This window comes from Lepidochelys olivacea (genome assembly GCF_965140295.1).
Source record: "Lepidochelys olivacea isolate rLepOli2 genome assembly, chromosome: 5".
Classification (NCBI taxonomy): domain Eukaryota; kingdom Metazoa; phylum Chordata; order Testudines; family Cheloniidae; genus Lepidochelys; species Lepidochelys olivacea.
Window position 1 is genome coordinate 24228307 of NC_140415.1, and position 6000 is coordinate 24234306.

The following is a 6000-nucleotide window of genomic DNA, read 5'->3' on the forward strand; positions in this document are numbered from 1 at the left end:
ATAACAGACAAACAAGAACACAGAGAGATGGGGAATGATACTGACTTTGAGGGGAGTGTGTTCTTCATGGAACTGTAACAGGTTTGATGTATGCCAACATTGTGGCCTTGAAGTAGTAAGAGTTAAAGAGGTAGTTGAATGTATCAAAGCAGGAAGATGTATTCCTATATCATACTTAGTCTCGTATGTAAGCCATTGTCAGTTATCTCAAAAAAGTGAAATGAAGCATTTACAAGGGGAAACACTAAAACACGTGACAAGTTTTCTGCCAGTTTCCTCACGCTGTGCGTGCACAGGGGAGAGCTATGCAGATACGATCAGACAGGCAGTCTCATTGAGGTGACAATGAGAATACTGGAGATAGGTACAGATAGGGCCCTTGATTGCAGCCAACTGGTCTGCTCTTGGGCTCGTGCTCAAGGGGCTGGTAGACCATGAAGGCGAGAAGGGAAAAGAAACCCGCAGCAAATCCTCAGTGGGTGTAAGTTGTCAGAGTGCCATTGAAATCAATGTAATTTACACCATCTAAGAATCTGTCCACCACAGAAGTTAGGAGAAAGGAGACTCAACTATCTCCCAGTAGAAACTATTATTTTCTTTGGGAGGGCTTGTTACCCAGGGTTTTCAGAACCCAACGCAGTGGTAAGTTCTCTTTCTCTCCAGTGTTAGGAATAAATCAATGGGAACACAGTGCATCTGATAAATGATTGATACAAGGAAGCATGCTCTTATCTAAAATTACTATTTATTAGCTATTAAGCACACACACAATAGGTTTAGGACATCCCAGATATAGTTACCCACAATCTGAGATGGACAACCAGCCAGGATTCTAGCAGTCCTCTTTCTGTTCAGCTGAGGGGGAGTTTAGCTATCAGCTCCTTGCCTGAAGAAAAGCTCCCTCGGACTGCTCAGAGATATTTACTTTTACCTTTTAATCTTTTATAGCTAACTCTAACAAAACACATAACCTCTAGTGAGTCAGCATTATAACCTCCACTAGGTCACCAATTCTCCTAATGTCAACAAACTACTCATTATCTCAAAACATTTCTAGTATTTCTTTCCAAATCAACAGTAACTCAGGGGCACCTAAAACCAAGATCGCTATTCACTTACTCTCCTTCATAACTTCCAGTCCCATCCTCCCATTCTAATTAACAAACTGCAAGCATGCAGCTGTCTGACCATGTCTCATAAAGGCCTAAGATTCTCCTAGCTATGTAATGTTTGGTTTTCAGCTGGCAGTGGTTGACCATACAAAATGGCTGACTGCAGTACTAACTGTCAAGTTCTGGGGTACAGGCAGGAATGTCAAATTCTGGGGTAACAGGCTGGATCGCCTGAATTCTTGTGCTCTTTTCCCACAGGCCCCTTCCACTCTGAGTGATCTAACCTGCAGGGTAGGTGGCTGGTAGTGGCAGGCAATAATTAAACTCTTTGACAGGGAAATTAGAGAATTTGGGGGTCCCCAAGGAAAAGCTAGATTCTTTCTGCTCTCAGTAAGTCCTAGGATCCTAGGGAGTGAGTAGCAGCAAGTGGTGTTACTCAGATTAATGAGTACTTGTGGCACCTTAGAGACTAACCAATTTATTTGAGCATAAGCTTTCGTGAGCTACAGCTCACTTCATCGGATGCATACCGTGGAAACTGCAGCAGACTTTATATATACACAGAGAATATGAAACAATACCTCCTCCCACCCCACTGTCCTGCTGGTAATAGCTTATCTAAAGTGATCATCAGTGATCACCAGCGAGAAACTGCTGAATTGGAATTCATTTGCAAATTGGATACTATTAATTTAGGCTTAAATAGAGACTGGGAGTGGCTAAGTCATTATGCAAGGTAGCCTGTGTCCTCTTGTTTTTTCCTACCCCCCCCCCCCGATGTTCTGGTTTAACTTGGATTTAAACTTGGAGAGTGGTCAGTTTGGATGAGCTATTACCAGCAGGAGAGTGAATTTGTGTGTGTATGGGGGTGGGGGGGATGTGAGAAAACCTGGATTTGTGCAGGAAATAGCCCAACTTGATTGTCATGCACATTGTGTAAAGAGTTGTCACTTTGGATGGGCTATCACCAGCAGGAGAGTGAATTTGTGTGGGGGGGTGGAGGGTGAGAAAACCTGGATTTGTGCTGGAAATGGCCCACCTGATGATCACTTTAGATAAGCTATTACCAGCAGGACAGTGGGGTGGGAGGAGGTATTGTTTCATATTCTCTGTGTATATATAAAGTCTGCTGCAGTTTCCACGGTATGCATCCGATGAAGTGAGCTGTAGCTCACGAAAGCTTATGCTCAAATAAATTGGTTAGTCTCTAAGGTGCCATAAGTACTCCTTTTCTTTTTGCGAATACAGACTAACACGGCTGTTACTCTGAAACCTGTCACTCAGATTAATGTTTCTTTATTATTCTGAGACAACAAATACAGTTTTTCAAATAAGGACAGTACAATCTACTTCACTGGGATGCCCCAGTGCTTGGCCTTTCATCCCTCATGAATGAAGTTTCCAATTAACAGAGCATGCCACTCTATTCTTGAAGTGGTTCATAAACTGCCTTGCTCACATCAAGCCTGCTGGTTCACTACAGCAGTAAATATAACAGGTATAAACAGCTTAGTGATTTTTACCCCAATGGATTGAAAGTGTAGTTGAAGTAGATAAATACCGTGCCAACAAGCTTCTGAGAAGGCTGTCCACCCTGCCTCGAGAATTAGCTTTAGAGAGGGGTCAAAAGGGACCCTGTTAGCTGAACACCCCGAAGAACTGTGATGTTTTTCTTACAACAGAACATAGATCTGAACTACCCCAGGCTTTAGGAAACCCCAAACAACCCCAGTTTTCCCATATCAGAGCTATATTGAAGCAGGAATATCTGACTTAACCCTTCCAAGACCCACCCCAGCCTTCCTAAGTGTGAGGAGAAAAATGAAACCTGGATCAGAACCCTCTCCAATTTCAATTTTGCCAAACCAATATCCAATCAAGAAGTTTTAACAAAATCAAAACCCAGCCTCCTTGGTCTATCGCTATCTAAACAATTCTAGGAAGGAGAATTAAAAGACCAGGGACCTGTTTTGCCACTGCCTTGAAGACATTTGCACCTATACAGCTATAAAATGACTACATAAGGTATAAGATAGTGGAGAATCAGACCCCAGCCAGCCCTGTTGAAGCACAACTTACTACAAGGTAGGTGCTGAAGCAGTAGTCCCATGTAAGCAGCAGTCCTAAGAATCATTAGGCTCAGTTTAGTTCCCTGGGAAATATCCCATTTAACTAGTGTGCCGTAGTGGATTTCCCACTGCACCCTGCTTTTGGTCTCATCACTGAATTATATTACAATGACCCCTATTTATATTTAAGTGTCAGGAGAATAAAGTTGCCATATTCTTCCCAAAAAGGTACTTTGAACTGCAGCGAAAGATGTTGTCCCAAGTCATACCAGAGCTATAAAATGCCAGCTGCTATTTCATTTTCTAACAGTAGATGTCAGTCTTGTATAAACCGTACCTGTGGAAATGTCAATGAAATGTTATGCCTTTAAATGTATATAATTTAACCAGCCAAAAGAAGGAAACTTCAAAGTTAGAAATCATTGGAAAAAACCTCTCTGTTAGTAAAATACCAATCTTGAATGTCAATCACCCAGCATTAAAAAAAAAAAAAAAAAAAAAAAGATGTAAAGAAGCTGGGTATGTTAGGATATAAGAAAAAGAAGCTGGCTCCATGGGGCTGCTCAGATTTTTTTTTTTCTTACAATAAACTAGCAACAAGAGAGGACAATTACCAGTATTTTTTCTCAAAAGAAAAAAGTGATTTAGGTTAATTTAATTTCTCAAATCACTCTAATGCCATTTCAGCTGGAGGATGAAACCAGAGCCCACAGTGATGAAAATACCCCTTAGATCATCCACTTATGCAGTCAGAGACAGTAAAACAGGATCAAGTGGAAAACTCTGTGTTTGGCCATGCAGCTAAGTCACTCTGCTGGTTGCTCACATGTGTCATGTTAAAAGGGCTCCTCCCGTTTTTGTTAGCCACTGCGAGTAAGAAAAGAGAATCCCACGTAGTCCCTGAAAGGGCAGGAGCCAAGGATAATTCCACTATAATGGTCAGTGGAGAAGTTCACGCTCTTGGGAAATACATATCTTGCAGCACATTAATTTTTTTTCAGTACTACTACTTGATCGGTCAGCCCCGCAGCTGGTCTAAATGCACGCAGGTTCACGGACTCGAGGGGAGCTCTCTGTTTTCCACAGCTGAGGAACTGGCTGTAAATAGACATTTTTAGTGCTTTCTAGCTGAGTCTCATAAGCACTTGCCAAACAACTCAAGCACTGCAACACCAGCATTTGCTCCTTCTCCTTCCTCTCCTGCCCCCGCATTTTCCAGGCTACTGAACAAATGAATGCTTAGTACAATGATGTTATTTCCACTGTACAGATGGGAACAATGAGGAATAGATTGGGTAAGTGGCTTGCCCGAAGTCGCAAAGGAAGTTTATGTGAGAGCCAACCTTTGAACCCAGATCTTATGTGCCCAGTTCTACATGTTAACCACAAGACCATTTTTCTATCCCAGTGAAACAGTTACATCGGAAAAGGTGCTACAGATGCATACACCATACTATAGCTTGAACAGTACAATTAAAGAGCTCCCAGTAACTCACTCATTACTCTGATAGTCATGATGCAGAACTGTATAGTCAAGAAGAGCAGGCGTACGCCATGGAGGTTGAGTGTCAGCCTCACAAAGGAAGCTAGGGCCCTATCCAAGTCTATAAGATGAGTTAGAGTTAAATCTTTGGCGTACATAATTAGCATGAATGCATGAGATTTCTGTGTCCAGCCTGAAAGAGTCAGCCCTTTGATAGGTCTGAAGTGTTCTTGTGAAACAACTGAAGGATCTTGTAAATGTGCATCCATGAAAAAACTAAAAAAGAAGCAATTAAGAGATTGTGTGTCTGGCAAAAAGAAATAATGTCAATCAAATATGCAATAGCTTTCACGGGCAATTGTGCTTGTGTATGGATGGCTGCATGAAAGGATGAGGTAATATACAACATGCTCATGAAGATCCAACAGCCACATCCACAATGCCACATAGGACTACGTCCTTGGAGCCTCTGGAATCAGGGGCGCCGGAACAATTTGTATAGTGGGGGTGCTCAGAGCCATTGAACCAATCTGTAAACCCTGTGTATAATGGAAACCACTCCAAGCCAGGGGGTGTGGCAGCACACCCCCAGTTCCAGCACCTGTGTCTGGAATCACTTCTGTCTGTACTCTCCCCTAAGACTCTCAAAGAACACAGACTCTGCAGCTGACAAAGCTTTTGGTCAAGAGTGGAAGGCCATTGACTATGGCATGCCCTGCTACCAGAGCCAGTACAAGACTTGCCATGTACAGAGCACAATGTAAGACCGATCCCTTTGCACACAGGTTTCCTCAATCAACTTCAATAATGCTCTACTAATTCTTGTATTTGGTGTCCAGCTATCAGTGTGTTGGGAACATTAACTACAGCTATCTAGCCTGAGTTTAAAAACAAAATCACAGGTAAAATGGACACTTCTGGCTTGATTCTGCTCTCATACTGGTGTAAGATCAGCATGAGTAGGCCTTTTGGCTCTTCTGGTTTTTAGACACATAGTGCAAGTATGTTTTAAAGGGAAGACAAGAAAGAAAAGGGACAAGGTCATTATGCAAGGCACTGAATTTAGCCGTATGGAGTGGAAATCTATCAACTTCATGAAAAAACTCATACAGATACAGACAGACATCATCTTCCTTTCCAAATGCAAACAGATGGATATCATACCAAAAGGACTGAAGGTAAAAAATCTATTACAATCTACATACCGCACAGACTATGCTGACAGCTTGTGCCAACCTTCCACACAAACTTCCTCGTGGCTGGACTTTACAAAAACTAGACAAGTCATTTACAACACACACTTTGCTTCTCAACAAAAGAAAAAGGACACTAAACT